Source organism: Nothoprocta perdicaria, unplaced genomic scaffold (assembly GCF_003342845.1).
Source record: "Nothoprocta perdicaria isolate Ctin4 unplaced genomic scaffold, notPer1 scaffold_48, whole genome shotgun sequence".
Taxonomy (NCBI): domain Eukaryota; kingdom Metazoa; phylum Chordata; class Aves; order Tinamiformes; family Tinamidae; genus Nothoprocta; species Nothoprocta perdicaria.
Window position 1 is genome coordinate 3,245,953 of NW_020455732.1, and position 20,751 is coordinate 3,266,703.

The following is a 20,751-nucleotide window of genomic DNA, read 5'->3' on the forward strand; positions in this document are numbered from 1 at the left end:
AAGAGGACGACTTGTCTGCTTGGATCTAATGATTTATTGGCTTGCAACTGCGTTTTTCCCCTTGCCTCAGGATTCCTCCGAAAAAAAAGGCTTAATTCTTTGCTGCTTTTCTCTTCCACCTGCCTGTCTGCAGAGACACCAAAGGTTCTCCTCTCCTCTCCCTCCCCAGTCCCATTTCTTTTAGGTTCCCCCCCCATCTAATATATATATCTATATACACATATACGTATATATATAAGTGTGTGCGTGCGCTCGCGCGTGTGTGTGTGTGTGTATATATATATATATATATATGTAAGAGAGTGGAAGGAGCAGAGGGAGAGAGAGCGCTGCCATCCTATTTGGACTTCTCACGCTGCCCAATGTTGGTCTGGTTACCCCTGGATATGTTGCTGGTTTCCATTTGGAATTTGACGACGACAAGACGGAGGATATAAACCCCCGGGGAGGTGTGCAAGGTAAGAGGCTCCTGCCTTTCCTTCCTTCCTCTGAGGAGGGAAAGGGATGGGGATCGGGGACAGATTGGCTTCCCTGGGCTGCGCTTTGCAGGGGTCTCTCCATCCTCAGCGGGATGCAGGAGCAGGGATGCGGTGGGGATGCTCCGGCTCCTCTGCCCTTTGGAAGTGGCCCCGGGAGGAGGGTTTTGCTCTGAAATCCCAACCGACTGGGCATCATCATCACTCTCCGACCGTGGGAAGTTTCAACTTCAGAGCTTACGGGTCCTGTGGGCAAACAGGAGGAAAATACGGAATGCCTGAAGGAAACAGCGGCGAAAAGCGGGAGAAATACGTTTGTATCCTAGGGAAATAAGCTTGGGGGAGAGCTGGCTTGTTCCTTGGAGGGGAAAGTTGAGGAGTGGGGGGGGAGGGAGAGAGAAGGCAGCCAGGAGAGGGAAGGGGAGCTGGGGACCGAGCAGCGCCGCAGTGGCAGCCGGGGCTGAGCTTCCAAGAGCCGCGGTCCCCACGCTGTGGATCAGTACTTTGCTCCACAGTACAAGGAAAAACATTGGTTTTTGTTGGTTTTTTTTTTTTTTTAAAAAAAAAAAAAAAAAAAAAGAAGGGTTTAGACTGCGAAAGGTCGCATAGCCCCGTTGTGCCCGGAGCGGGGCTGAGAGCATCCAGGCATCAGCCTTGCTGAAGGAGGGGGAGAAGGAGTCTCCATCAGGGATGCGTAATTACGAAGCATCTCTCTCTGAATCACCCTGTGTGGGAACGAACCCACAAAAAAATCCGTCTCTCCCTTTTCTCCCCCCCCGCCCTCCCCCTCTCACCCCCCCATCACCGCCCCCCTTCCCTGACACTCGCCGCTGGAGAGGGGCTGGAGATGGAGCTCCAGACTTTTCGGGAAGAGGTGCTTTGCCGGGAAGGAAGAGAGGGAAGGGGTGGGAGAAGCAGGTGCGTGTCGGTGGGGAGGGGGTTAAGGGACTTTTCAGCGCGCCCCCCCCCCACACACACACACCCTCCCCTGATGCGGAGGGGCATCGGGGCTGGAGACATCGCGCTGCAAAGCAACTCGGCGAGGGCAGTGCTTGGGTCTCCCATTCCGCTCCGGACAGGCATGGAAAGCTCTTGGACAGGGGGAAGGAGGTGCTCAGGAGCAGGACAGCAGGGCAAGGTCACCCCCCTCCCTCTCCCCACCTCGCCATCCCTCCATCCCAGGTCCCATTCCCGGGTCTGCCGAGCGCCGTGGCCAACTGAAATATAATGGCTGAGGGGGGAGAAGGAGGAGGAGGAAGGGAAAGAAGGGAAGGGAATAGAAAGCGGGGGGTGATGGCGAGGAAGAGCGAAGCTACTTTGACAGATGCCAAAACCTGCCTGCGCGGCTCAGCCAAAATCGCAGCGCCCCTAAAGCGGCCACTGCCGTGCGGGGGACCAGGGGCGGCCGGGTTGGGGGGGGAACCTCCTCTCGTCTCCGCTCCCTTTACCTGTTGCTTTCCTACGGATTTTGCTCCATCCCAGCCATGAAAAGAGCTGGGAGGGATGAGTTTCCCCCCTGCCCTGGGTAGCTAGGGAGGACGGTGTATTAATGATGATGACTCTGCTTTGGCTGCTGTCGAAATATCTGTATTATCTATTATCAGCCGAGAGACCAGGCTGGAGCTGGGAGCTCATCCAAAGCCCCGGCTGCTAAAGGAAACAAACAACTCCCCGTGCATATTAAGCGGATCCCTAATTAATTAATGACTCATTAACCTGCGTCCCTCCCCGCAGCCCTTGGCGGCGCCCAGGACCTCGCTGAGGAAGAGGAGGGAGGTCCCGAGGTTGTCACCCGCGGAGCGGGGTTGGGGGGGAAGATGCTGATGAATCGCACCAGGTCTCAGGCCCTGGGGGCACCGCCGGGCGAGGGGGCAGGAGTGGGGAGGGGGGTGCAGGAGAAGGAGGACCCCTCGCTAGAGCGAGTTCAGCGCGGTCCCTTCCTGCCTTCTCCGGACCAGGGCAAGGACTGGGACAGGGGGGATCCCATGTGATCCCACCACTGTGATGCTTGGGATGGTGGCCCAGACCCCTAAGTAGAATAATAATAATAGGATCCGAGATTCCCCCTTCCTTGCCCCTCACCCTTATTCTAAGACCTAAAACGGAATGGAGATGGACGATTAGCGGCGAGGCGGCTGCGAGGCAGTGGGTCCTTGTTTGGGGAAACTGAGGCAGTTTGCGAGCTGGGAAGTGGCGTGTGGGTGGCAGTGGTGGCTCCACGTCCCCGAGGAGCAGCCCAAGGTGTGAGTGTGTGAGAGTGTGCGACAAACGTCACCTTTTTGCACCCCTTCCCCCCCAACTTACAATCCTCCCCCCGTAGCATAGGCTCTGTCGCCGATGCACTGGAGACACTGGGAAGGAGCGGGAGAGCACCGCGATGCCCCGCAGGGGTGTCGTGTCCCTCCCCCGCGCACCCCGACACCGCTCCCAGCCTCACGGCTGAGGCGGGCGCGGGGGGGCTCCCGGGGGCCGCCAGGGCTTGCGGCGAGCGGCGGGGAGGTGGCGCTCGCCACCCGCCTATCGCCGGTGCCCGCGGGGCTGCAGTCGCCGGAACCCCCCCGAAACGGCCCCGACCGTCACCCACCCCCCTTCTCTGGGAGGTTATTCCCGCAACTGCCCCGCAACGGGGATTTTATTTCCCCCACACCCCAATTCGCTTATTCCGGGGATTTATTTCCATCGCCTTCCCGTGGGATATTTTTGTAATCCTCCCAGTGCTTTTTTTGCACCTCCTGTCCAATTTTCCCCCTCTTCTTGCAGATCAGCATCCCCGGGAGAAGCCAGAGGGTCGCTCCCGGCAGACCCCGCTGCCCATGGGGCTGGCGAGTGGCTCGAAAGAGCAGCTCCACTCGCCTCCCCCTGCCCAGCAGCGACTTGGCTGCTGCGGGAGGAGGAGTCCTGCTCCCTGCCTGTCACCCCACTTTGGTCCCCATGGGTGGGCAATGGAGTGGCCAAGAGCTCCTGGGGTTTCCATGCCCATCCAGGATCAGGACCTTCCATGCTCATCCCAGGCAAAGATATTGGAGGAGGCTTCCCTGTCCCCCCTCTCCTTTTCGGGGGGAAGGAGAGGTGTAAACACTGCAAGTGCATCCTGAAATATCCACCTTCTCCCTGAGCTGAAGTGGAGCATGCAGGAAAACCCTTGTCACTGATACCTGTTGCAGGATATTGGCTCCACTCCTTAATTAGCTTCAGGAAACCTGTGTTGTGTTCAGCTAAAGAGTCAAATCCCTTCCCTGGGCATGGTCACAGATCCCAAGCCAGAAGAGGTGCAAAGGGAGGTTAGTATATGTATTTTTTTTTTCCTGCAAGATGGATGACAGGATGCCTGGGTAACTCGCTCACCTCCTCTCCTTAGAGAAAATTCAGCTCCCTGCGCATGCAAGAGCCTTCAAAGTGAGTGGAAATTGGCACCTGGCTGGGAGGGTTGCAGAAAATCTGCCTCTCCTGGTGTCGCAGTGCTTACTGGAAGAGGTTTAACTTGTCTGTAGGCAAAGCACCCTTCCCATGGTGCCTTCCCCAAATCTGATGGATTTTCCCCACACCTGGGGCTGGTGCTTAGGAGAAGGCAAGGAGGGATGCTCTGAAGTGGGGGAAATGGGAGGAAGATTCTGCAGACTAATGTGGGGCACTCGAGGGCTTGGAGAGCTGAAAGGCCCCTTCTGACTTAATCTTTATATGGGGATGGATACTCAAAGTCCTAAATTCACAGTCCTTTAAGTCCTTGAAGTAACTGAAATCCAAACTTTTCCCTAAAATGGAGATTGAATGGGTTGGCTCATGTAAAGTGCATACCTTTGCATATCCTTGCATGACTGGCTTTTTAAGATATTTTGCAATGTTCTGAGATGACAAAGTACAACTACACACACATTCAAAAAGAAAAAAAAATTAAAGGGAAAAAAAAAGAGAAAAAAGAAAATTTGTAGCAAAGGAGATCCCTTCAGAACATCCCTTTTTCCTTGCATCTTGAGTTTAGAAATTCCTCTTGGTGCCCCTTAGAGCAAAGGGTTTGTATTAGTGTGATTATGCTGAGATAATCTGTCACGTTGCTGCAGGAAGCTCTTTAGGGAAAAAAAAAAAGATAATATTTTAAATCAGAGGGCTGCTAGATTGGTGACTCTGTCTGGCAAAGACACACATCACTGCCCCCTTTATGAAAATTTAAATTGGTTACCTCTGTCATAGAAAATGAGAGATGATTTGCTGATTTTTCTTTGTTGGAGTGAATCCCTGCCCCCTTACCACCCATATTATCAAAATTAAACTAGGGATATTTTCTTAGTTTCCCTCTTCTATTCTGTTTGCATTTCTTTTTCTGAAATATTCCTTCATAAAGCATTGATCAAGGAGGGACCAGATGAAGAGAAATGAGCTGTTGAATCTGCAAGCTCTGCTATGGCTAATATTACACATTACCCCTGTTACAAGGGGGCTTGGGGAAAGAAAAAAAAGTATTTGGAGGAAGAAAAAAGAGAGCTCTCATAAAGAAATTTGGGCTTTCCATCCATTTATAGCATTTTGGGATAAACTCTTCATTGAAGCAGATGGTTGAAATACAATGTCATCCATAGTATGATGACCTGTGCTGTCAACAGAGGTTAAGTATATAGAAGAATATAAAGTATGCAAAATTTACAGTGGATAGTGAATATACCAGTGACCATCTCAGTTAGTAGGGAAGTGGTTTGATCCAGGTAGAGTTGCTGCTTGCAGACTGGATGTGGCTTGAGATGTGGGTGGATGAACCTTGCATATACCTGAGACACTGCTTTCTGCATGTCATATACATGTATCAGTAGATTATATTTCCAGACTCTTTTATTGAATGTCTAACTTTACTAAGGGGTCAGCCTTGTGACACCTAATCCCACCATTTGGGCGCTCCTACCTGCACTCTCAAATCATGCATTGTCGTCAGAGTGGCCTCATTAATTGGAGAGGTTTCCTCAATTTTTGAACTCAGTCGTCCTACGACAAAGTCCTTGCTGTGTGCAAAATACCTTTTAGTTTTGTTCTTTATGCCATATATGAGAACTATTCCACTCCTGGAAGGCCAGCTTCTTGTATATTTTACAGAGAGTTAGCATCTTTCCAAATGTGTTCAACATAAAGGTCATCATGGTTTCCATGCCAGAGCAGACGTGGAGCTTCGACACCCCCATCATTGTCCCATTTGTGGCACTGAGTTATTGTGGACCTCCTGATCGATCATTTAAGCCTGCAACTCTGCAAACACCCTGGAATTTCTAGTGTCTAACACAAAACATCAGGGCCTGGTTTTGAAAGATTTGTTTAGTGCAAATCCCACTACAGGCCAAGGGCATGGTAAGGTTGAACTCACATGCAGCCGAACTCTGTGTCTTGGGCCAGGGGTTTAAATCACAGCTAATTTAGGCACTGATCTCTCTGTACTTCCGTGGTTGCTTCTGTAAAATGGGGATGCCTGGCTTCCTCCTTCACTGGTGTTGTTGCTCAGGCTCTGATGGGGCTCCGTGCCAGGCATTCGAAAGGACTTGGTCAAATGACACTTCCTTCCTTTGGGAATCTGAGATAAAAGGCCCCAGCCAAATACGAGGCATGAATTATTCTTGTTGCATTTTGACTCTGAATGCGTGCCTCCTCTTAAAATTTCCTCCTGAATCACGTTTTCTTGCCCTTTCTCAGTCTTTATTTTCTCTACACCTTTCTAAGATGTCAGGGTTGCATCAGTGTGTGACAATTTCTTATCCCTTCCCTAGATTCCCTCTGGCTCATGCAGACACTTTTTATTTTCAGCAAACTGTGTATAAGATGTTTTCCTTCTGCAGAAAACTCTGTTTTATAGTCCAATCCACTTTGATATAGAGCAGAGTGAGCCTCAGATCGGCATCTGGTTTGTACTATATGGTGGTTAGCAGCAATTTAACAATGACTATCTTCTTCTCAAAACAAATATCTGCTGGTTCCTGCAAATGAAAGTCAATACACCTTCAGAGGAAAATTTGTCCCGATAGGGTCTTTTGTATTGAAAGCCGTGTTGGTAGATTTATTCATTGTGCAGATTCGTTCACTTAACAAGTCTGTTATTCATTGGCCATCGCTTGAGGGTGTGTGGGATTTATGGTCACAGGCCAGTAATCAGATATTTTGTTATAGAGGGCTTTGCCACTACGCAACATTTGGATAAATCAGTATGCAACAAAAAATTGATCTTCTCAGAATCTATTTCTGGACTCAGCTGCAGTTTTAGGAATATTCTGCTCCTTCTTGAACCAAGCTATTAATTTCTTTGTGTATTCCAAGTCTTGTTAGTTCCATCAAAGACTTACATTAGTGTACCTGAACATACACACACACTTATGCAAGAAATCTGAGCATATAATTTTGCTCTGACCACATTTGTGATGCATGGTGTAGTCATTTTTTAGATATATTTTTTCTTCTATCATCTGGCTTGAGCATTTGTAAGTTGGAAAGGGCTGCTTGAAAAGGCTTTAATGAAATGCCAGTGAGAAATGGGAAATCTTATTTTGAGAAACTACACTCATATCTTAAGTATTAAAGAGCTTGGCCTGCTAATCTTTGCTTCTTAGATGTTGTTCTACAAACAAATCAGCCCTATTGAGCTGGAACAAGGGTTAATTGCTGACAAAAACTCATGTTTGTGCATACAAAGGAAAGCACAAGGATGATTACACAGCTTTTTGGAGCTTAGTGCAAGCTCACCATATGCGGGTGATGGTAACAGTCTTTGAATCTTGCATATGCCCCAAGAGTATCTCTACAAGGAGGCAGAATTACAGCACAGCTTACAATTTTTATGACAGAATTTAACTGAGGGAGGAGAAAAAAAATCGGCGACCCAGGAGCTTGAATAGCTCTTGTATATTAGATGGCCAGTGATGGTATATGTGTAATGGCAACAAATCTCCATTCAGCTCATGAGCAAGTCTGGACTGTCTCAGCACCTCCACTTGGGAGGGAGTTTGGCATTGATGTAGTTATTCAGTGGTTCGATATGCTGCCTGCCCTGCACATGATCACTGAGGCAGAGCAGCTTTCTCAGAAAATTGTGACGATACCAGGGATGGGTTTTGATTTAGTGATTCAGTGTGTTTGTCTGTGAGGTGTCACAAAGACTGATGGAGGTGAAGCATCAGCACAGAAAACCCCACTGACAGCTGCTGAAGCTGGTTTTCCTAGTCTTGTAGTGAGAGAGGAAACATGCATCTTCTATACTTTCTGGGGGGTGAGGGGAAAAGGGAGAGGAGGCAATTGGTTTTAACAGACATTAGTTCTTCCTCCTTAATGATTTTGAGTATGTTTATATCTGCACTGCTGTTCTGTTTAACTGGCACAGTCCCTAGTATGTATGAGCAGGGACAGTTATTCGATGATATTGTGCTCTTGTTATTGTAGCCAGTATGAAGGAGTGATAAGCTTTTGTGGCAAGGGCAGGATGATGTCCATAGAACACAAGGGTATTTCTGGGAGAAGATGCTATTGCCCCCTATATCTCGGCAGGGGTAGAAGATATGTCATGGAAGTGTCCTTTCAATCACCCATCCGAGCCTTTGCAGGTCCTCATGTCATGCAGGGTCATCCAGACAATGATCTTCTACAATGCCCTGAAGAAGTCAAGTGAGTTGAACTAGACAATATTCAGAGGTCGCTTCCAAATCTGTTATTCTATGCAAAAGGGACATGAGTGCTGTTGGCTTTGATGTCATTGCTCCATTCAGCTGCTCTCAGGAGCTTCCCAGCTCCAACAGGCCCTGGTCTCATGAACAGGAGATGTGATGGATATTTAAAGGTGTGCTGGGAAAAGCACTGGGGTCTGTATTGCAGGACAGACTTGCAAGACAGAGCTGCCCATGAGGGAACAGTCTTGGGCTCGGTGCCTCAGAGGTGAGGCCGTCTGGTGTGCTATGGGTCAAATGTGGCTTAAGGGAGTTAAGATATTATGAAGTAGCCTTATTACCCCTCAGAAAGCAAACACTTCATTGGGGCATTACCCCTGGTTGATATTCTGTTTACTTCATCTTCCTTTTCTAGACAAGGATCTTCTAGGTCAGCTCAGTCCCTATATCTCTCTTGAGCCTTGTGCTGATTATTTGCTAGGCAATGGCCAGTAACAATACTACAACATTTCGGACCAGAAATGTGAATGCACATTGCCTTAAAACTTGATGCTTAGCTTGTTTTACCTGTCTCACTGAAGCAAGTAATTGCCTTGTTGTGAATAGCTTCCTCTGATGCCCTGGGAAAAGCTAAGCATTTAGTCTTACTTTGAAGCTGAAGGAAGAATTTTGGGGCCACGGAAAGAGAAAATCCTCCTACACTGGCTCTGATAGATCTTTTCTAGCTCTGTGGGGTTGATGGCTGTTAGAATCCTCTCACACATGGTCTGGCTTATGACTTCTGATTAGAAGCAAAGGATTTTCCAAAAGCAGCTTTAATACCATCCTAGAGTCCTGTGAGGCTATTGTGAGAGTGGACAGCATCAAGTACAATGCGGTGTGCTGCGAAGGGGACAAGGATGGTGGTGGATGGAGGAAGGATGGTGGTTGGTAAAGCTCTCTGTGACTCCTACCAGTACACAGCACTGAAGGCATTCAAGGGTATTCAAGGGCTAGTGCTCTCCTTATGAAAACATCATCTACAGGCCAAAGGGCTTAAGTATAAATTATGGGGTAATTAGAAACACATTTGGGAGCCAAGTTAAACATTTCTTCAGAGCACAGCACTTCTTTGAATGCAAAGAGGAGGAGGAAGGGACCCTACTTTCTGATAAGGGACGGGGAGTTTTAGTTGTCATAGGGAGTTATGACATACAGGACGAAGACAGGAAATTCCCCATATTTTGCCTTTTGATGACAGAAAGAGGTTGCTGCCTTCTGGAATAAAAGCCTATGCACAGATATTAGTGTGTTGCATTGGTCCCAGCTCTAATCTGTAGCACTTCAGATGAAGCCATTTTGCCCTGTTGCACCTCGCTTGTGATATAGGGTCTTTGGCATCTATTGTGATTATTGCATGGATACCAGTACATCTACAAAAGGGTGGCGCTGAAGTGTCTGACGTGTCCTGAAAGTGTCCCCACTCTTTTCTGTCCACCTTGCTGAGCTTCCTGATTTTTCTGGGACCTCCTGTGCAACCCCACTGTTCTTCTACCATTGTTCTTGGCTCTGGGCATGAAGAATATGTGCTTGTGCTAGGTACCTAAGACAAAACAAAGCATGAAAGAAGAAGTGAAGGCTTCAGGGAACTGAAATAGCTTTCTCTTTCCTATTCTAAATAGGTCTTGAATACATCTACAGAGGAGATCCCAACAGTAGTTTTCATTTCCATAGGAAGGAAAAAAAATGGAACTAAGCACTGCTCTTTCTCACCTCCCTTCTCTTGCCCAGATCATCTGTCAAGAGAACAGTTGGATCTGAATAGGACATGACTCTTCCAAATCCTGGTGCTGGCTCACCAAGCTCTGCTCGTTTGAAGGTGACAGTACTGGGAAGTGACAGGAAAGCTGGTGATAGATGCAGCCACTAGGCACAATTAAATAAGTCAGATGCTTCACACAAGGCATGGCTGCATTTCACACAGTCCTTCCATACAATCTTCCCACAACTTCTCATATTCGTACCTCCAGTTTATGAAGCACAAGGTGCACCACATGCTCTAGTGATAGGGTTATTAAAACCCTATCCTGTCACCTCATATTACAACCCAAATGCTGTGTTTGTTTCCCACTTAATGCTGGTCCCCTGAGATTTTCTTTTAGCATTAAGCCCTTTTGAAGTTGCTGTTGATTACAGAGCAGATAGCATAATCTCCTTTTGGAAGTTATTTGTAGTTGGGGTGGTGGTGGTGGGGAAAGGAAATCAATCATTTTAGTGTAAATGCCAAAAGTGGAGGGGAGAATTAATGATGCTGTTCAGCCATATTTTTTTTCCACTCAGGGACCTGTGCAATACCCTGCCACTTAGATGTCTTTTTCTGAAAGACAAAGTCAGACTGATTGCTACAGTTCTTTAGATGGTCAGAGAAGGAGTAATTGAAAAGAAAGGAAGTTCAGCTGTTTAAATTGGCTCCTGGTCTGGAAGGTGGCTTAGGTAGTGTAATTGTCCTGTCCAACCGCCAGCCCTCATCCAGAGTTGGCAGCTGAGGTTCTGTCTAGACCCTGTCTCTCTGTTCATGTGGCAGCAAGCCTGGCTGCTTTCCAAGTCATTGACAGGGCATATCACTTGAAGTCATTATGCCTTAATTATATTTTCCCTCAAATTACTAACCAATACTGTCTGCTTTCCCTGAACTCCTCTTGGTGAGCTCTTTCAGGTTCACTGCTCTTGTACCTGGCATGAACATGAGCAGTGTAAAGCTTTTAAGCACTGAGACAGCCCATGGCCTGAAGAAAGTAGAAAGAAAACTGTGAGATAGGCCAATGTCAGATTGTCTTGGGATCTTGTTCCATTTCCAATTCAGGGGTTTTCCTCAGTGAAGCTCCCATTGCCATCTTTTGACTAAGGTCTTTCTCTCCCCTTTCTTAGGACCCTCACTTTCAGGGCGGTTTGAAGTATTGGCTTAGGAGGTTAGACAAATTGGTCATTCCTTCTGACTCTTAGCTGGCATCTCCTGATATCGCTGTGGTTGAAATAGCAAGAGTTGGAGAGCTCTTGTCTGGGACAAAGCAGATTTTTCTCTCTCTGTGGAGATTCAGTTGCAATTTCAAAGTTTGATTTTGTTTTTCCCTTTTTACCCTGGAGATGAGTATTTGGGCTGGTGAGTCTCTTCAGGTGTTTTTGATTTGATCCATTGCAGGTCATGGATGACTTCATCATTTAGGCTTTACCAAGTATTAACCATAAATAACTTTGAAGTAGTAACAGCACAAAGCCTAACCTTTTTGCATTGGTGAGATAGGTAGTCAGCCCTGAGTGGTGATGTACATCAACCCCAAACAGCCCAGCACACTAGGTGCTGTATTCAGAAATCCTGCTCTGTTTTCCTTGATTTCATGGAACCCCTAACTCCAGTTAGCAGAAATTCCAAAAGTAATTGAGGTTTGGCAAAGAAAGGTAAAGGTTCTTTTCCTTGAAGGAGAAAAAGTGTAGCACTAAGGGGATACTGAGGAAGGCTGGGGAAATATGATGCTATTATTAGCATCATGGCACCTGGACAACACGATATTTGAAGATGATGAGTTCTGTGCTCTATTGAATCAGCTTTTAAAATCTCTCTTTCCTCCTTATTCCAGGAGTGGTGGCAGGTTTCATCTGGCAACTGAGAGATTATTGTCCTCTGGTTAAATCTGGTGTGTGCCAGAATCCTTATAGTGTGTAGGGGGGGATCTGAGTTCCTGTAGGCTACTGCAGTCTATTAAATATCACATCAAATGATGAAAAAAACCCCCAACATATGGCAGGTTTTGTTCTTTGGCTAAGTGAGATTGTGCAATTTGTTGCCACTAACCGAAGTTCTCTACCTCCCCACTGTAAAGATAGTCTTGTTCATATTGTCTATTAATAATAGCCCCTGGTCGGTGTCAGCCTCTTGATAATGCCTGGCCTTTTTTACTTTGATAACAACTGAATGGTGTTGTTGACTGTGAGAGAGTTCTTGATCCCCAAATCCAATCCTATGTGATCAACAATATACATGCAGATCAATGAGAATAATAATAAATAAATAATAATAAATAAAAAGCGTCTAGGAATCAAAGAAAAAAAGTAGGAAGGGAGCTATTGACATCAGCATCCAAGATATTAAGACATAGTTTGGAAATAACCCAGGGTGTGTTGGTAAGTAACCACAGTAATATTGTAGATTTTCACTTGGTGGCTTGGTCAATGGCCAGTCCAGGTAAATGTGTTATATAGCAGAGTGTGATATCTCGGATGAGTCTTCAATGTAGACATTATCTTAGCAGGTCTGCACTCCTGAAACCACTCTTACCATTTAATGGAGGCTCATGCTTTTTAGGGCAACTTCAATCCAGTGAATACCCTGGGGAAGTGATAGACAGTACCTTTTTGTCCAAGCGTCAGTGATTTTCAGTATCTCCCCTAGTGATGAAAAAAACACCACTGAGTTTTCTGAGCATCTGTGAGTTTCCTGTTTCATCTGTGGCTTGGAGGGAAGTGATTTTCTTCACTGTTGTACTGATGGGAAGTCAATCAACCCTCAATCCTGTGTTGATTATGCTCTTTGGAGCATTGAGCCTCCTGCAGGCTCTGCAAATCTATGCACATGAATGACAACCTGTAACCCAGTAGAATCTTCTAGATCACATTTTCTTTAAAAAAAAAAAAAAAAAAAAAAAAAAAAAAAAAAAAAGGCTTGATAATTTTTGGCCATTCAACAGCATTCAGGAGCGTCCTAAATTGTGTCCTCTGGGCTGGATTCCAATGTCAAGCCTTTTGTATTTCACACTCCCCTATATGATTATTTGAGCAGGGGGATGGAGTCACTACATGAAAAATCAAAGACCTTCTACTCTCCTTTTTTTGTGCTACTGTGGCATTTTGCTGAACCCCAGGGTGCTTTTAAATCCTCTCTTTGTCTTGCACTGTAGTTAAGGCTGTACCTTTCCTAGTAAACAAAACAGGGGTAGGACACAGAGCTGAGAACTTCCCTGCATTTGCAAAGACTGATTGATTTTTAGAGCACACTCTGATGTGTTTTTAGCCCTAGTCAGGGGCTTAAGTCATTCCTAGACTCCCAGCCTGGCTACAGTTCAGGGGACAGGAGCTGCTGCCAGGGAGGACATGGCCACCCTATTCTGGCAGGGAGAGGAATGAGGTTCCGTGCTGCACAGTGTCCCTGTGCTAATTTAAGCTAAGTCTTAGCACATGGGCTGAGCTGTGAGCAGCTTTCTTGCAGATGCCTATCTGGGAGCCTGTCTTTGCACTATAAGACTGAACTGCAACAATCAGCCACTTTTACAGCTCCATAGATCACTGGATAAAAACCACATTTAATTCTATGGTAAGGTCACTTTTTAGTTAAAAGGGACAGAACGGATTTAATTTATAAGCCTCTCCAACTTTATGGCTTGCATTTAGAGTTATATCTATTATGTAGTGCCAAACACATATTATAAAAATTGATTCTTCCTTTCTCCTCCCTGGATTTGCTGTGTCAGGAGGATTCTGATTTCCCTCCCATTTGCTTCAAGCCAATGGATAGACAGAAGTCGATCTAAACATTAGGAGTGATATCTGTGACTGTAAAGTGCAGGTTTATGGGGGATAGAACTGACCTAAATCTATCCATGGATCTATCCAATAGGAATGAGTATGGTTTCTACCAAAAGTACAGGGTAGGAGGATGGGGCTATTGTTTGTAAGGGGAAATGCAGGTCAGAATGACTGTAAGGTGCAGTGTCATGATGAACACGTCAGCATGTGGCAGCTGAGTTGCATTTCTGCCTTTGTGTAGGACGTTGGATGGAGCAAAGTTCATGGTAATGGGGCTTGGGCACAACCCTTGAATTCAAAAACAAATTGAAGCAAGAGAAAGTCCAGAGGAGGTCAGGGAGAATAATCACATTTTATGACTTCCAGGAAAGCTTTGAAAAAGCGTCAAGGAGAGTCTTGACTTAACAGCAGTGAGAATGAGGGCTGGAGGATAGAAAAGACCATTTCTAGGGGAAAGGAAGAATGGAACGAAGGCATGACAAAATATCCCCAATTTATTGCCCCATCATCACTCCCAGCATCTCAGTAGCTGGTGTTGTAGCTGCACCTTGGCCCTGTTCAATTTGATTTAAAGGGTTTATCTTTGATGTCATCTTGTGACGACTGTATGAGGGTTTTAATTTGTGATGGGAGTGGAGAAAACCTTTTAGAGAAGTGCCCTGCCTTGATTTAGATGTTCCTACAAGATGGTGGATGGGGTATGTCCTATAAGGGAGCCTCAAAACTGAAATGAGTGAGGAACTAGGCTTCTCTTGGCAGAGAGAGGAGTTAAACTCCAGGGATACTAATTTCCTCACCAAAAAAGGACTTCCTAATGGAGGTCTCACTGCCATCCTCACTCCCTTTACCCTCCAGTATCATATCTGGTTTGAACTGCACAAGAGCACTGGAGATGATGGAGGACATGCCAATGCATGGTTGCAGAGAGTTGTTTTCTCTCTCTCCCACCAGCAAGAAGTGTCACTAAATTTCTCTCCTCACACACTGCAGAGCGACTTTTTTCCCAGGGACAACAACATGTCATCATCCCTGAACTGCTAGTTCGGTCTTGCATGGTGATTTCTCCACTGCTCCCCACGGTGCTCTTTGCCCTCTCGGTAGCACGGTCCACCTGCTAGGAGAGCAGCAATGGGTAGATCAGCCTCCTTACCTTAGAGCTGTGCTGCTTGCAGTGGTATTCTATCTCTATGATTAAGTTGTGCTCATAAAATTCATAGCAAGCGGTCCAGACAAGCTGTTAGCTGCCCTTTAAAGCTGAGGAGGGGAGAAGCGAACCGCATTTGCCTATATACACTCCTGGCCATGCTTGACTGGCTGACTGCAGTAAAACTAGAGCTATAAATAAAATGCATGTGCCTCTGTCCATTTTGGTAATCTCCTGAGAAGCTGTGTCATTTGTTCCAGGACTTCAATGAAATACATATATTTTAAGCCTCCCTTTGCATTAATTACTTTTATTTTATTTTATTTTATTTTATTTTATTTTATTTTATTTTATTTTATTTTATTTTATTTTATTTTTGTAGTGTGAACAAGGTAGTACAGGACACCTGGTCTAGAATAGCAATACACACAAGGTGATAAGGGACACATGGACTGAAACAGCAGGCAGTACTGAAGAAAAAGCCTGGTGCCAGAGGTGAGGCTTTGGAAAGAAGGGACTGCACATTCTTGGAGCAGGGTCAGGCTGTGTCCTCTGCAAGCTGCATCCTGTATGAAAATTCATGCGAGAGCTCTGGCCTTTGCTGTGCATCGTGGCTCACATAGACATGAAGCATTGCCAGAAGGACAAGTTAGAGGATTGTGAAGTTGGATCCCTTCAAATCTTGAGTGGCTTAGAAATAAAATATTTTACAGAAATAAAACATTTTATTTTATTTTATTTTATTTTATTTTATTTTATTTTATTTTATTTTATTTTATTTTAATCTGAGATTTAAGCTATGATCAAGCCTTTTCGGCTTATTTCAATAATTACAGCTGGGATGTTAATTTAATTGCCACTTGTATTTATTTCTTGATGAAAGCTGAGTCTTAACAAAAGGACATCAGATATTACAAGAGCTGCCACAGCCATGGCTGGATCGGAGGCCAGAGGCCTACCCAGAAGGACCAGGAGATTACCAAAGTGTAATAAGGTCAGAATACAGTCTCTATGGGAAATGAAGAATTTACTTCTAAGTCTTTTCTTTTGGTCTCCAAGGAGCTCTGCTGCTCTGACAGCAGCATCTTAGACGCTGAAAGGAGCAGTTCACAGGGAATGAAGGTCTTTTTGGCACCGTAGACACATTTATTCTGGCCAGAAAGGGCATGTCCTTAAAGTTCATTGTGCATTTGAAGATCAATAGTCTTATTTTTAGAAGTCTAAATTCAAATTTGCCTAAAATTAGATAACTGAAATGTGCTAGCAGAAACTTCGGATGTGAAGGCAAGGTGTAAACATAGAGTCACACCTTGTCCTTGCTCTGCAAGTGTTTGTGTGGTACCCAAACCGCAGAGGGTGATGCCTAAAGGGTGTACGAGGTGTGACTGGGGGAAAGGGACATCATAGAATAATATTAGATGGCCAAGGATTTAGGGTCATTGTGTTTAGGGTGATTCTCTCAAGTCAGTTTTGCTTGTAGGCAGAGATCCCTTGACACAGAGGCCTCAGGGAATGAAAGGAAAGTAAGGCTGGAGGGAGGTGAGTGCATGGACAAGAGATATCTACCTACAGATGCTGACATGCTGAATACTTTTAACAAGGTTTATCTGGGGTTTGAGGTTCAAAGGAGGAGGAGGCTCCAAGATAGCTCTTTAAGGACAGAATAGGGTCTTGGACCCATAGATTTGAATATGATCTGCCTTGTTAACATCATGATCCTTGCTACTGGAAGGATATCCTAGGGGAAGGACCCCTAAACTGCCTGTATTCTCATAGAGAATTTATCATAGAGGGAAGAATTTGAGGTAAGAGCAAGTAAGGAAGTGGAAGGAGCCTTTCCTGTCTGTAGAAGATGACTGTGCTGTCTACAGACTATTAAACAAGTCCTTGAGCTGCTGCAATGTAAGGCCAAAGAAGGGAACTCTGTCATCTTGTTTCTGATGGCTCACCAAGCACTGGGCAAGAGACAGTAAGGAGAAAGCGCATGGGGCCCTGAGCAAAGCCTCCCAGTTACTCTCAACTCTACAGATAGAAGCTACAAGAGCATGGAGTTATTTACATCTTTCTGGATGACATGTAAGAACCACTCAACTTGGAGGCAACCTCCCCAAGCCAGCTGGCCTCCATCTTAAAGCCATCAGGATATTTGCTTTGTTAGTCATACAGGATTGAGTACCTAGAACAATAAATCTTCTGATAACTGGAAACCTTGATCCAGTTGTGTTTTTGGCTGTATCAAGCCTGTTTATTCTTATGGCCATATTGTCCTGGTTTAAAGAGTCTTTCTTCCTCTGGTGCTTCTTCTTTACATTTAAATATAGTAGTTTTATCTACAATTCACCTTCATTTTGTCAGGTCAAAATCATCACTCTCAGCTGATATGACAGATCTTGTGCCCTTCTGATCATCTCTCCCTGGTCTTTCTCTTCAGCCTTGTCCCACCGTAAATTAATCTTTTCTTTGAAACTGGGCAACAAAAATTGGATACTATATTTTAGATACTGGTAAAAGTAGTGTCTTGAAATACATTTCAATGTAAATACATGCCTGGTGCATCCTAGCTTGGCATATTGACTTTTTCACAGATGAGTTGTTTATAACTAACCTTTCCCTCTGGATTTTGCCTTGCTGGTGATATAAAGTGAGAGACAAAACACAGCAATTACATTCTGAGTCTTTGCCTTGACTCCTTCTGTTAAGGTCTTCTTTGGAGGCTGTAAAGTAAGTAAGGTTTGAAGGTCATATACAGTGGCTATGTCTACCTGATATCTGAACTGGACCATTATTGGGAATGGTATTTTCACTCAGGGAGTTTTTGCTGGCCCCTGGCAACTGAACTCTTGAACTGAACAGGTTACTAAAGCCTGTCCTCCCTTCATATCTTGCAAAGACTCAGAGCCACATTATCCACTTGATGTTGCCTGTGCTTTGGTGTTGCAGGGGTAGATAGTGTGTGTGGAGGTGACCATAAAAGGCCACACCATTTGGGAGCGCACTTGAAAGCTCGGTGATTCCCCCATCATGGCAGAACTCATCAGGCCATCCCAGGCACGACTACAACATCTATCTTGCAGGAAGGAGGTGGAAATAGCTGGCTGGTCTCTGGATACTGCCAATGATCACAGGAGGATTTGAAAGGTCAGATCATGAGTTACACTTGAGTTCACATGAACACTTGAGTTTAATTTCTCTTTCTGATTTCCAGTCTAATTGTTGCCCCTCTAACAAGGCTGTTGTGAGACTTGATTAGGTAGCACTGGAAAAAAAAAGAAGTATCTAGGAAGTATTAACAGTACTGAGAAGTATAAGTATTCTGTGCAGACTCCAGCTCAACGAGACCTTAAAACCAGTGATGCATGTGATGACTCCCTTGCTAAGGGTCAACACAATTTTGGGCTCAGGATAGCCTTCCTGAGTGATTCAAGTGCTTTCTCTGTTCCAACTCTTTCCCTATCTTTTTTCATGATGATTCCACTAAGACCTCCATCTCTGTTCTCCTTTTCCTTCAGCCAAGCTGCAGACAGAAACAAGGATTTCCCAAGCAGCGACTGTAGCAATGCTTCTTTTTCTGGGAAAGGCTCAACTGCTGGGCCTTTTAGCAAATGCCAATGTGTCCTGCTGAGGCTCTCTTTCTCTCTGCAACGTGATAAGCCTAAATACCTAGGCTGGCATTTTAAAATACACCTTGCAAAGCAGGCGCATCTCTGTCCCTCTGAGCATGCAGCATTCCCATTCTAATAATGCCGTTGATCAGCAGAAGCAGAGAAAAAAACAATAAAGATGAGGAGTGAGATTTGCACCCACAGTACTAGCCAGTACAAGGACTGATCCTGAGCTATCCTCACAATTATAAATAATTTGCAAGAGACCTGTAGAATTCCTGCTGAAAAAAAAAAAAAAAAAAAAAAAAAAAGAAAGAAAAGGAAGAATACTCTTAAAAAGACAGCATGTAGAATAGCATGTACCTGAACTGTTAATCCTGTGTTTGGCTGGGCAGATCCATGCTAAACCTGCTACCATACCTAGTTTCATACCTCTCTTGGGATCCCTTTGCAGCACCTTCTAGCCTTTGCCTTCATCATACGCTTTCCTGCTCCTAAGCAATGACTTCATTCTTTTGCAGCTTTTGGCTTATTTACAAGTGCAAGCATTAATGTTATGTTACACCTGGGAAAAATGAGGCAGAGGTAAAAAGTGACTTGGCCAAGGCAAGTTTATTCAGGGTCAAAGATGAGATCCAAATTCAAAGGCCTGGGTCTGCATTCTGAGGATCCTCCTTTGCTAAGCTCTCTCCAATGGGCTAGTCATTGGGGTGGGATGCTAAGACCTTTGGGACTGCAGTACTCATGAATGAGGTTGAAAGTCTTGCCAAAACACTCCTATGAAAACAGGGCACTTCTCTGAAAATGAGGCTCACCAGATGAAGAACTTGATAGAACTCCCATTGCATTTCACTGCAAGCCTGAGATAATATTGCACGCCACAGGCTCCCTTGTCTCCAGATTAGATGCTAGGGGAAAGAGGTGACATGTGAAGGGAGTTAAGCTTTGTTTGCTTATTGATGTCTAGGATGTGAAAAAAGGAGATAAACAGATTGTCTCTATGGGATGTTCCTCTTCTGGGCTTCAAGGACATTTTATGCCATTGACTGCACTCTGCCCCTCTGAGAAAATCACAGGCAATGGGGACCTCTTCTTGCTCTAGGGCAGAGGAAAACATCATCTGTCACTCCACATGGAGATGCCCCAGAGCCGGTGACGAGGGAATGCCTTGAAGATTGAGATGGTCAGCAGCATTAGGCTGTTGCAAGCATCTCCATGCTCTTGTAGTGGATTCCTTTTGATGCTGTTGGAGAATGGATTCAAATGCCTCCCCGTGGGCAAAGTAGGCTTCTACCAGGCAGACTTTATTATAAGGAGACTGGTTGTTTTTTTTTTTTTTTTCTGCTCTTCAGCATACATCCCCCCCTCCTCCCTTCTTTGCCAGGCCAGGGATGAATGGGAAGAGAGAGGCTGTGAGTGAACTCTGTTCTCCAACACCAGTCACTGCTGAATTTCAAATAACTCCCCAAACAAAATCCAAACAAGCAAGCCTTGTGTTCCTCTATCTCCTCTCTCTTTGGTCTTAGTCACCAGGCTTGGCAGCGCTGCTGCTCTTCTGTGGCTTGTCACATGCTAGTCAGGGAGGATGGGCTACTCTTTCGTTCCTCTCTTCCCTCTGAGATCTGAAACAACAGAGCCCTTTGCCGTGTTTGCTTTGCTGAGATGTGGGCAGTGGGCTGCGTGGGGGAGGATGCTGCAATTCCCCTGGTAGCATTTCTGGGCAGCACCAGGGTGAAGGTTGGCACCTCCAGGAATCCCTACCCCCTGCTTGGTCACATCTGGCTCCCTCCAGTGGTGGCAATAGGATTGGGCTGGCCATGCACAGCTGGAGGGAAAGAACGCGGTGCTCATACCCAGGGAAGAGCATCTCCGTCACATCCCTGGAGGATCATCCAATTGGCTCTTGGGTGGACCTCCATGCAAAGCAGCCGAAACGATGGGTACAGCCTTTGTCCTAGCCTCATCCAGCAGTGAAAGGGAACATCTAGGAGCTGTATTTTCCTGGAGTGCTTGTCTTGAGACCCCAGAGGTCATTATTTTGCTGCTAGTGTGTGTGCTGTGACCTAGAGAGGAGGGACTCACAAGGACAGTGCAGCTTCTCTGATCCACAGCGGTCCTGTAGATAAGGCCAGGCTGGTTCTTGTACTCTGAGCAGTTTTGCTAGTTGAGACTTCCCAACTTCCCATACTGATGATTCAAGCCACCTTTTAAATATTTTGGACCTGCAAGGAGAAAGATCTTGCCTGGTGGTGTGGTGGGTCAGAGCAAATGTAGCTGCTGCTGCAGCTCCTTATGACCTGCAGGTTTTTAGCAAGCCAAGTCTGACAGGCAGCACAGCCTATTTTCTGTAA

The 20,751-nt window shown here is 45.7% G+C and overlaps 1 protein-coding gene across 1 annotated transcript in view; it reads left to right on the forward strand.

The window, feature by feature from the left end:
* The first annotated feature begins 285 nt into the window (after positions 1-285).
* Positions 286-20,751, forward strand: part of ADGRB1 (adhesion G protein-coupled receptor B1) — a 256,076-nt gene continuing 235,610 nt past the window's right edge. The window contains exon 1 of the mRNA XM_026047133.1: positions 286-458. The gene's annotated coding sequence lies outside the window, so the exon portion shown is untranslated. The remainder of the gene's footprint in view (positions 459-20,751) is intronic.